Consider the following 12,632-nt stretch of genomic DNA (forward strand, 5'->3'; position numbering starts at 1 on the left):
AAAGATACTTAAGATACAGATTTTCCTTCAAACTCTTTGTAAGCATATTAATGAATTTTCATAGGCTGAAATCCTGGAAGTGGATTTGTTCAATTAAAGGGTAGGTTCTTTTTAAAGGCTCTATATACATATTGATAAATTTCCCTGAAGAATGGCTGTGCAATTTTATATGCCTCCCAGCAGTAAAAGAGTGTGGAATTTTCTTCATATTCTCTCCAAAATTTAGGATTATGTGCTTAAAATTAAAATAAATATTTGCCAATCTAAAGGAAAAAAATTGTTACGTTATTGTCATTTTAATTTGCATTTCTTTGCTCATGAGGTTGAAAATATATCCACTGGTCATTTTCATTTCTTTTGGGAATATCTCTTCATAGCCTGTGTTAACAAGAGTAACACTTTGTTATAATTGTGCTAGGACGCAAAATGTACCAGTATTTTTCTCAGTTTGGTTTAAAATTTCTTTATGTTTTCTTTTTTTGTTCCCTTCTCTCCCTTTCTTTCCTTCCTTCCTTCCTTTTCCTTCCTGTTTCCTTCCTTTCCTTTTCCTTCCGTCTTCTTTCTTTCTTTCTTCTTCTTTCTTTCTTCTTTTCTCTCTCTCTTTCTTTTCTTCTCTCTTTTTTTTTCTTCTCTTCTCTCTTCTTTTCTCTTCTTCTTTCTCTTCTCTTTCTTTTTCTTTCTTTCTTTTTCTTTCTTTCTTTCTTCTCTTTCTTTCCTTCCTTCTCTTTCTTTCTTTCTTTCATAAGTCAATTACATCAAGCACTTGCTTTATGGTTATATTTTAGAATTCATGCTTATGAGAGCCCCTCAATCCTAAGAATATAAATATTCACTTAAATATTATTTATAAATTTAACCCCCTAACCCATTTATGTTGTTATTTGTTGTGAGGTAAAGATATAACTTATTTTTTTCCAAGAAAGTATTAACTAACCCCTAACCACACTCCTTATTCAACCATACATCCTTTCCCTACTGATTTAAAATGCCACTATTATCATACTTTAAATACTTGAATGCATTTGTTTCTATTACTTGGTCTTCTAATGTGTTCCTTTGATTTCAATGCCTATTCCAGCCCATTCAGTACTTTTAATTTGTTGTTTTTATTTTGATGACTAAGTTGATAACATCCTGGATCTTTTTTGCTGCTTAGCAAAGCTCAAAAACCTTGAGAATGTACAGATTTCAGGAAGTCTTTTCTTCTTTGACTACCTCCTGGGAGAAAGCGGGGGCGTGGAATTCACTAATCAGAGGAGAGGTTTCAGTGTCAAATGCCTTGTCTTTGTGAAAGAGGAGACCATTTCATGACCAATGATTATCTATATGTTAATTCCATTTAAAAGACAAGCAATTTAGTGACCTGTATGTTCAGATGTTAACACATGTTAAGTGCAATTGATTCTCCTGTTTTAGGTTGTAAGCTTAACGCTAAAGAGGTCAAGAAGGATTAGTCTCAACACCAGTCTGCCCCCATCCCATTGCAGTAGCACAGGACAGCCTCACAATATAGGTCAAAAGCTTTCTCACTCCTTCAAATGAATACAACCTCTCCATTTAAGCATCTATGCTTCACTGCTACCAAAGCAAGCCCCTGGGTGGAAAAATGCTTTTTGCCAGGGCCCTCCACTCTCTTTTAACGTTTCTGATAACTCTATTGCACCATCAAAAAGAAAACTTAATCGTTAACAGAAGTACTTTCTTTCTTTGGGGTTGGATCACCAGTTAGAGTTCTATTCGTGGCTTTGCTTAATAAGATTAGAAAAATTCCAGGGATTTAAAAAATTAAGCAGTCCCAAGTGAACCACTGGATCATGGTAAGGTTGGACTCATAGGTGAGAACATTTCCTTTTTTTTGTTTTTAATCTTACCTTTATGTTTGCTCTATGTTTTCCAGGAAAGCAGCAATTTATATTTCAGTTTGATGCTTTTATTCTTGACATTTACATGTTTCTCTACAAATAAAATGATTTAGTGGCTAAGAAGCATGGACTCCAAAGCCAGATTGCCTGGATTCAAATTCTGGATTTACTACTGGTATGAATAATTATGTAAAACTGGGAAAGACAAAAGGATCACAATGATTTTTCAGCATCATACTGGAGCTTTGTTGAAAAGGCCCAACCAAGGATTATTTAATTAACTAGAGGATGTACTTTGTTTGATTTACAACTTAGATCAGCTACTGTTAAACATTTTGCACTCAAGACCCTTTACTTTTTTTTTTTTTTTTTGGCCCACGCTGCGCGGCTTGCAGGATCTCAGGTCCCTGACCAGGGATTGAACCTGGGCCACAGCAGTGAAAGCCCAGAATCCTAACCACTAGGCCACCAGGGAACTCCCAAGATCCTTTACATTTTAATGAATTATTGAGGAAGGCAAATAACTTTTTGTTTGTGTAGGTGTATTCATCGATACTTATCCTATTAGAAATCAAAAGTGAAAAATTTTTGAAGTGTTTATTTTTCAGTTCATGTAAAATAAAATTTCAGGGTTTACACAAATGTCGAAGATGAACCTAACATTCCCCAAAAGACCTTAGCCATCTTGCACTTCCTTCAATACAGAAAGCGAAGTAAAGCCAAGGGACTGCAAAATCTCTGTACATGATGAATTTTTCCCAAGGGCAAATGCTCTGTAAAATGAGCCACAGACCTAGCTGAGGTGACTCAGTGGGGTTTTGTTTTTGGACAGCTCTCTCCTGTAAGTCCTGCTTTGCTCCTGTTGACTCAGATATTTGCCAGTTATTGGGTGAGTGCAAAACATCTGACTACGATAGAAATAAGCCTTCCGTGGAGTCACACAGACCCAGGCAGAATTTAGCCAAGAGCACAGTGAACATGAAATCTGAAGAGGGTTCACCAACAAACCCCTGAGCCCAAGCTGCAATGTTTACTTATATTGATATTCATTAAAATAGTTGTGAACCAGTTGTGAATAGAATGTGAACCAGGGACAAACTACTATTTTAAAGCTGCTAGGAGTTGTTTGTTTTGGTTTGGTTTTTTTCTTGTTGCTTGAGGTGGAGTGAGGTTAGAGACTTAAAGCAGGAGAAGGAACATTTCCATCTGTGGTTGACATAGAATTTTGTCCTAGGTTTAGATCTTTCCTTCTTTCCAGGAGGCATCACTTTAGCCAGTCTTTTAGCCATGGAGATGCAGGAGTCATTGTACCTGGGAAAACAAACCCAAAGGCAGAGACTGCAGGCTGAGATGTTATTCCATAATTGATGCAGACTGCTGTCTTGGTCTTTGCTGGAGTGTGTCCTTGACTATGTCTAGATGCCTCTTTCTTTTTCTGAGGCCGGATGGACAGGACTCGTGGACATGATAAAAGGAAAGCACCAGGGAACAATTCAATCTTATTTCCTAAAAAAAATAATAAATAGATAATTCACTTTTTCCTTTAACTGGTTGACTTTTTTTTTTATCGACAGCTTAGAAAAGTTCGTACTTCATTACCTAGATCGGTAATGCCGTGTAAAGTTTTTCAGATATGTGCTGATTTGGGGGAAAAACTCTATTCAGTTTCACTCATGTACAAGTTGAAGATATCACAAGCACGTCAAATTTTCCTTGTGAATGATTAATCTTAAACACTCTTTGAATTGATATATCATTAACTAGTTTGGTCACATGTCCCTTGGTTTTTTGTGCTTATTGAGTTTCATGTTGCCTTTGCTTGATGTCTTTTCATCATATCTAAAATTTGAAAGCTTTTTAAAATCTATTCATATGGTTCGCTCCTCATCACTAATGGAATTATCAAACAATCCAAGGACTTCTTAATTCTTCTTTGCAAAATTTAATCATTTCCTCTTAATGAAGTACTCCCTTTGTTATGATTTGAAGAAATATTTTGTTATAGCTACTTTTTGAAGCCAGAATAATTCTTTTGATTTTATTGTTCCTGCATATTGCTTGTATTTCACATTTCATTAACTGTTTTTCTCTAATTTCTTTGAAAGAAATGTCCTTGCGTTTAGCGACAAAAATCAGCCTAAAGTATGTCTACATTCCCGGGATTTCCTGGAGTGACATCTCCTACCTCCCAAGGGCAGGGTGCCTTCTTGCTCCAGTGGCAAAATTTAAATCATAAAGTGAGTTCTCAGATGCTCAATCTGCCAGCTACGTTTCTGTGAGCACATTTTGCTCCCCTTCATTGTTTAAGGCTGTAATGTTTTATTTATTTTAGGACATGTTACACATTTCTACGCAAAAGTGAATCTGGCACACTTTTTCTCAGTATGCAGAAATGAGGGTTTGCTAGAGAAATCTGCAAAGGAAAATAGCTCTAACAGTGCCCACGTCCATTTGTGGGAATAGAATTAAAATAGAAATAAAGTGATGTGCATCGTTTCTGCTCTCTTTTTTCTCTTTCCTGGAAACATGGAAGCCTCTTCCATGGTTTTCAGACTCTGGAGAAACTTTTATATAATCACTATTCGGACAGTTTCCATGAATCTCTGAGAAAAACACAGGAAAAGCTTCAGTGTGGTCCTTGGGGAAACTGAACTTGGGTAGACGCCTGAGACTTCATGTGACTCAGTGGAGACACATGTGGCTCATTTATGCACAGAATTGCTTCCTTCCTGTGTGTTTCTTACACGTCAGCTTCAGGAAAGTTCCTTCCACATCCTTTGACAAAGTTCTGGAATATGCAGAAGTATCCCTGGAAGAACACATGACACCATACTCTCATCTTTCCATGGAGGAGAGGCTATCTTTCAAATTTTCTTTGGGCAATGACAACCAGGAAGATAAGCATTTGGATGCTGTGCTAATATTACATATTTCCTTATGTAAAACATCTGTCTTTTAGGGCCCCAAATTAAATTTTCTCTTTTATTACTCATTCACGATGAACCTAAAAGACTTTAATGAGATCTGTTTAGCATCTGCTAAAATCGTGTCCATCGACAACATTCTTATCTCTTTGGACCAGATGCAACCCTCAGGTGACTGCATGATTTTACCAACAGCTCCTTTGGATTCATCACCCTTTTACTGCTCTGATTTCTGGATTCAGACAGCTTGCTCAGTTTTCCCATTTGACAAGCTTCCTGTCTCAGTTTCACTCTTGTTTCCACATCTGTTTCTCACTTTTTTCCAGAAACAGATGTAGCCATTCCCAAAATTGATTTGCTAAATACAATTTACAGGGTCCATGTTTTCATGGATAAACTCTTCGGGGGTCTGTAAATCTTCGTGAAATCTTTATGAAACAGTATTTTCATCCCAATGCTTGTTTTTCAAACACTTCTTGGAGCTTTGGTTTTTTTTTTTTTCCTGACATACAGAAAAGATTTTTAGGGGAAAAAAAATTGGGTCCACTAGTACAACAGAGTTATTTGCGTGAGGAACTTCATTTTGAATATTAACAGCAGGCACAGATCTGGGCATCCAAAAGGCTGAGTTTGGAGACAGAACAGCAAGTGGAACGGAAGAAAGGCTAAGGGGAGCTGATCCAGCTGTAAGAATGCTTAGGAAAGGGACAACCGGTCAGGCCAAATATGACTTATCTCAATTACAGGTGCTGCTGTGAGTACAGGTACAAACACTCAAAATCTATCAGGTGGATGGCCCTCCTGCTTGCCTAAACTTCTTTCAGTGCGAAAGTTGGGTTTTGGCCACTGGCCAGTGGTTAAGGGTTCTAGATCTTGAGGGACCAGGCAAGAGCAGGGCAGGACCTGAAGCCTCAGCTCAAATTAGATACTCAGACCACGGCCCAAGGAAACAGCATGCTTCGAAAACAAGTTGCAGAGAAGTGGGGAAATACAAAGACAAAATGGCAGTGGAGGTACAGAAATCGGCACAGATTGATAGAATTACTCTAAGCAGTCAGGCTGTTCATGCTGAGCTACCAATTTCTAACTAATCCTTTTTTACATCTGCAGAGATAAGTTCACATAAAAAGAGGTATGGATCCTTTCTCAAAAATACTCTAATAAATGCATCACAGTGGAAAAATTCATATGCTTAAGGAGCTCAACGCTCTTCTCTTGTCTCCTCCCCTCCTTCCAATAATATTGGCTTTTGCACTAGAGCTCCCCGGTCCCTGTTCTCACGGCAACTCGCAGGAGAGAATGGAAGTGCAGGGTGGACAAGGCGATAGAGAAGCAAGAAAAAACATGTCCCGAAGCAGTGCGTGGCGCCCCCTTTAGCCCCGGCCACACCCCCAAACAGTATTCCTGTGCTGCGCGGAAAAGAGATTTCCTCCTCCTCCCTCCCCGGCTCCCACCTGATTTCTCCACATCTGGAATCCTAAACCAGCCAAGGAAGTATGGAAACAAAATTTAAGATGTGCTGAGTTGCTTAGAAGCTGTAGCTCAAAACTAGAGGAAACGAGGCTTTTCCAAGCGGGGGTGGGGAACTGCGATGAGGTAAGAAGAGCACACCTTTGGGGAGTTTTTTTGGGTTCCTTGTTACCCAAATTTGCTTTGTGTGCAGGAGGGTGAGGGCCTGAACCCTTCTCGGCTTCTGTGCCCTTTCCACATGTTTACAGCTGCTGAGCGTCCACGCAGAGTTCCTGCGATGTGTGTTAACGCCTGCCCTGGGTGCGAGAGCCCAGAGCAGCTGGCCAGCATGTGTTTCCCGTGGGCTGGGGTGCGTTCTCGTCAGGCTGCGTCCACAGGAGAGTCGTAAAATACTTCGCCCTGTCTTTCCTTTTAGTTCCTCCCTACACATGCATGTGGGATTTGTGAGCTGCGTGTGTGAAACAGCAGTGAAATGAAATCTGCGCCTGGAGTTGACGCGGGAGGTTCTTATTTGGGGAGAGAGGCAGAGGGAAATTTCTGGAGTCTTCGGATGGAGCAGTGACTCAATAGCTCATTGAATTGTGTTCTTGTGGGTCCATAAAAAATGGCCTCCATAGTCTAATCTTTCAAAGTATGTTTGACATACAATTATTGACAAATCCAAGAAGCATAGAGGATTTGGTCTCTTTCTCCCTTCCTTCCTTCCTTCCTCCCTTCCTCCCTTCCTCCCTCCCTCCCTCCCTCCCTTCCTCCCTTTCTTTCTTTCTTTCTTTCTTTCTTTCTTTCTTTCTTTCTTTCTTTCTTTCTTTCTTTCTTTCTTTCTTTCTTCTTTCTTTATTTCTTTCCTTCCTTCTCTCTTTCTTTCTCATCTCTCTCACCCTCCCTGCCTCCCTTCTCCCTTCCTGTTTTTCTTTCTTTTTTGGTTTCTTTCTTTTAAGAAGACCCAGAGACCCTTCTGCTCCAGACCCCTTTCAAGTTCCCTATGTTTCAGGAATGTACTGGAAGCACTGAAATGTTATTTAGCATCTGCTTCTGCATAGGAAAAGAATGATTTAATCACTAATGCAAATCTCCAATGAGCAGTGTCTGGTTGATTTGCAGCAGCTAACTCTCTATTCCATCATGAACCAGTCAAGCTCTCAGTTAATATGTGAAACGTGGTGAAAAATAAAACATATCTTTTTTAAAGTTGGTTTTGAAATGCTGCTGAGACAACCAATGATTATTGTGCACCCACTATGTACAAGGCCTAATGTATGCAAGATGCCAAACCTTCCTTGTTTTTGTGGATCAAATTTTCCAAAATTTTGTTAGCCCATTGCCCTGCCCACCCTACCCCCCTGCCCAGGATAATATTCTGCGTGTTACCCCAGGCACAGAGAGCATGACTGTTTCATTTAGAGTGGCCTTCTGAGCAGCTGATGCAATTAAAGAGAACAGTCCTAAGGATCTAAACACTGCAGCCATGTCCCCTCCGTTCCCATGCCCCATTGCCATTTATATCTGTAGATACTGTGTTCTATTCTGGAGTAACTTGAAACAAGATCTTTAAAACTTAATTATTTTGTGCTTATTCTCAAAAAAGAATGTAAATGATTTTTACTCTGTTAATAAAGGAGGGTTTTGTAAAGCATATCTGTTTACACTACGAAAGGACAGTGAGGTTCAAGTAAAACAATTTAAATGTAAAAGAATGTGTATAAAGGCTTCTCTTCAAATATGAATAGAAGGTAATTTTTGTGTTTTATGAAGCAGTAAGTTATAGCTTTGAGAAGATAGATGAATTCTCTATTGCAAGGGTATCAAAAAGATGATAATATTGGTAATTCTCAACAGGAACTGTTTTGTAGAAATATTTCAATTTAATTTAAACTTAGATGAAGAAATCATTCACGTCTCTCTCTCTCTCTCTAGCCCCCCTCTCTCTTTCTCTCTCTATAAAATATATCATATATATTATCTAATAATATATATTTATATATAATTTAATAATGGTTCAATGTAGTAGCTAGTTTGGCACAGATTTAGTTATATACACAAAAAGTGCTATAGCATTACTTTTTGCTCAACTTAATCTGTTTCAAAATTTAAAATCAGCACCATTTTACTAAACCTTTTCCTGCCCAAGAGAAAAGAAACATTTTTTTTTCTCTCGTAGGCTTAATTTTCCATGTCTGCCACCACCTCCACCAACAGCAAATGAATTGAAGGGTGGAAATTTCATAGTTTCCTATCTGGTTGATTTATCTCCATAGACAAACATACCTCAAGTCTTTGGTTTTGGAGGTCAATGAATATTTGGAATCAAAATAGTATTTTTACAGTCCCTGGCTATAGATTAACTAGGACTTGTCAATCCACAATATTTCTTTACCCAGATTAGGGGAAAATATCTAGAGTAAGGGCCTACAAACTTTTCTGTAAAGAGCCAGTAGCAAAGATTTTCGGCTTTGCAGGCCATGCTATCTCTGTGGCTACTACTGGACTCTGCACACAGATCTGTCTGTGCAAATCTGCCGTAGACAGTGAATACACAAATGGCCATGTTTGTGTTCCAATAAAACTTTATTTACAAAAACAGGCAGCAGGTCAGGTTTTCCCCCCATTCCCACCACCCCCCCCCGTCCCCCCGCCCCAGGCTGTATTTGCTCATCCCTGCTCTAAGCCAACAGATCTACCTCATTCTCAGGATTTCACTTCACCCTATTGAAGAAAGCTTTCCACACTTCTTATTCTTTCCATTCTACTGTTTCATTTAAGTTGAGTCTCCACGTACAGACTGAAGTGGACATTAGGGCATGAGCTACACCAACGCTTCCCAAAGTATGCTCCACAGAATACCAACTCCTGAAAGACATATAGTGAAAAACAGAATTAAATGAATTTTTGAATCACTATTTACTATTTTCCCTACAGATTCAGTGGAAGCCTACAGTAAAGAAACCTGTTTACCTTGGAGTTTCTCACACTTGGAAACCTTTTTGAACATATGTCTATAAGCGTCTTGTGCAGGTACAGTTCTGTGGGGCATGCACTGGGAATGGTGACCTAGATATAGCAGAGGCCTTCGAAATCTTTTGTATTGTTTATTGGATATTTTCAATTAAACTGAAAATATTTTTGAATTATCCCAATACCTTTTAATAGCCATTTATTTCATGATTTTTTTCAAAATATCTTGGACTTCTAAAATTTTGAAAGCAGCATGCAAATTTTGTCACATATATAGTTGCCTTATTCATTAAAGTTTAAAGGAGTTTGACATAAAGGCTGCCTAACATATTACTTTCATCTCTGAGACTGCTTATACTGTTTATTACAAGTGAAGATCGAGGGGACAGTTCTCCTTTTTCATTATGGGAAGGACTTATCTGACCCCATCTCACACAGACCAACACAACAGTAGCTTCAGTTAGGCCAACTTATGTGCAAAGCTCTGTGCTTAATATAATAGAGGCATAAGGTTAGTTAATGTGCACAAAATGAGTAGCTATTAGCAGTGAGTTACAGATGAGGAAAATGATGATTAAAAGGTTATCAGTAACTTGCCCAAAGTCAGACAGCTCTAGTCAATAGTAGCACTGAGATTTGAGCTACCTGTCACTTTTTTCCTAATGGAATACCCTCACTGGAAAATTATTTCATCTCTGTCTAACTAAGGTCAATGAAATGATTTTCATATTTACATATGACTAGAAAATTTATCTAAGAAAAAGCACTACTTTCAACTTCCCCAAATGGGATTATTTTGAGATCTGAAATCATCCAAATTATCCTCAAAAAGTGCTTTCAATTATAAGAAAAGAAAAAAAGTTAGTTATACTTTAATAAATTTATCACATTAATATAGGTCAAAGTTATGAATATTGTTGTAATTTTATAAGCCAGATACATACCTGATGATTTGTAAAAATCCTTTGTATATTAATGTTTTTATTTCATTTCTGTCCTTTTTATGATATTTGAAATAACTTTTATTTTTCAACAGGATAAAAAAAAAACGTTTACCATTGTTTTATAAATGTTTTTATCACATATAGGCAATTTTTTGTTTGTTTTCATTAGATACTTGATCAGAAACACAATCCCGATTAGAATACTATTTTTATAAAGACATAAGATCTGCTCAGGAGTGATTCATTTTATAACATTATACCCAAGAGCACATCAGGGTGAAAACAGAGGAGGAATTATTGAGAAGAAATATGTATGACTGTTTCAGTTTATATACATATATTAGAAGAGGGGGAAAAAAAGAGAGAAATGTAAAGGTTGCTATATTAGTTTCCAAAGGCTGTCATAACAAATTAGTTCAAACTAGATGGCTTACATCAACTGAAATATATTCTCTCACAGTTCTAGAAGTTAGAAGTCCGAAATCAAGGTGTCAGCAGGGCTTTGCTCCCTCTGGAGGCTCCAGGGAAGAATCCCCTCTGCCTCTTCCAGCTTCTGGTAGTTGCCAACAATCCTCGGCATGCCCTGGTTTGTGGCAGCATAACTCCACGTTCTGTCTTCATACTCACATGGCCATCTTCCTTTTGTGTGTATCTGTGTCCAAATTTCCCTTTCCTAATAAGGGCACCAGTCATTGGATTAGGACCTACTCTAATGACCTCATCTTAACTTGATTACATCTGCAAAGACCCTATCACCAAATTAGGTCACATTCACAGGTCCTAAGAGTTAGAAATTCAACATATCTTTTGCGGGGGACACAATTCAATCCAGTTCGGTTGCCACTGTAAAGGAAATAACTAGGGGTTTGAATATCAAGCAATTATCCTTCTCAGACAATATGAATTCATGTATCTATATTTAGCATTTGTTTTGAAGAATAATAATTTGCTCACTTATGTAGTCTTCTGTGACTCTGACCTGACCAAGTCACACTAAATAAGTGAGCCTGCATATGCAGCTAAAAATGCAAAACTCATGCTGTCTGCAGGCAACTTGAGAAATTCTCTCACTTATTACTTGCTGATCAGTAAAAACAGCTCTAAATAACTAAGGATAATTCATCTGTTACTTGACTTTTTAATTGAACAAGTAATTCATGAACATTTCAAAACTTTCAAACATAACAGAATGAAATTCAGCAAAAATTATACTGCTCAACCCTGAACTTCTGTTTTAGTTTCTCAAGTAACTTGCCTTGAGGCAATCAGTTTCTTCTGCATGCATAAGTGTGTGTGTGTGTGTGTGTGTGTGTGTGTGTGTGTGTGTACATACAGTACATAAAATCCTTTTTTCTTTTTTACTACATTTAAGCTGTACCCATTGTTCTGCACCTTATTTTTCTCCTTGGTAATTACTTAATGTCAGTATATATAAATCCACCTCATTTATTTAATCATACATTATATTCCATTACATGGATAATCTATAAGTTATGTACTTTATATTTTTAAATTGAAAGATTGTTTTCCATTTTTGTTTGGTTGGCTCTTGTTTGGTTTTTTAGCTAGTTTGTTTTTAGTTAAAATGTTGCAACAAATATCCTTGTGAAACGGAGCAAGACCCTATGGTCCTTGCCCTCCACACCATGTCCTCAGCCTGCCTTTAGTCTGTGGAAAAAATTTAGCCAAAGAATAAGTTTAACCAGAGAAGTGAGAAAATGCAGAAACAAAGGAAAACAGTCAAAGGAGACCAAATAATAGTTTAGTCATTAAGCATAGCCAAGGACATTTAGTTCCTCCTTAAGGGCTATAGGTAATCTTCTGAGCCGTATCCTGTGAGCTGTCTTATAGATACTGATAAACCCACCAGGTGGAAGAAGTGAACTACATGATGACCAGGCTGTAGCCATGACCTAAGCTGCCACAATTCCAAGAATTGGCCTCAAAGAAATGGAAACAAACCGACCCTGGAACTGAAGATTAACTGTACCTAAAACCATCGAGATGATGCTGGTCAGACCACCAATGACCAATTTCAAGATGACTGTCAGAGCTGACTGTGCTGTTTCTGCACGTAGTCCCCTCCCTCTGTCTATAAAGCTCTTGCCCCCTGATTGTCAGGGTGGAAGTGGGCCTTTGGACAGGCGTGTGCCCTGCCCCTCCCCCGCTCCCCCCACCACGGTTGCCGGCCTCTGAAATAAAGCAAACTTTCCTTTCCTACCAACACTTGTCTCTCGAAAACTGGCTTTCTAGCGGTGAGCCGCCAGACCTGGGTTCGGTAACAGATTTTGGCGTGGTGAGTCAGCCAGGGTAACACTTGTACATGCTTAAAAATATGTGCAAGTGTGTCTATGGGATAAATTTCTAAAAGTAAAATTTCTGGGACAAAGGATGTATAAATTTTTAATTTAGTAAATAGTAACAAATTGTCTTTCAATGGGATCATTAAAATTTCACTTCAAGCAACAATGCAGGTTTCT

General features: G+C 38.2%; 1 long non-coding RNA gene across 1 annotated transcript; it reads left to right on the forward strand.

The window, feature by feature from the left end:
• The first annotated feature begins 6,117 nt into the window (after positions 1 to 6,117).
• Positions 6,118 to 12,083, forward strand: LOC118898218. The gene is made up of 3 exons (XR_005020640.1): positions 6,118 to 6,382; positions 9,173 to 9,268; positions 12,023 to 12,083. It is a non-coding gene; the product is annotated as an uncharacterized LOC118898218 (long non-coding RNA).
• Positions 12,084 to 12,632: the final 549 nt, after the last annotated feature.

The sequence above is a fragment of the Balaenoptera musculus genome, chromosome 7 (assembly GCF_009873245.2).
Source record: "Balaenoptera musculus isolate JJ_BM4_2016_0621 chromosome 7, mBalMus1.pri.v3, whole genome shotgun sequence".
NCBI classification, from domain to species: Eukaryota; Metazoa; Chordata; class Mammalia; order Artiodactyla; family Balaenopteridae; genus Balaenoptera; species Balaenoptera musculus.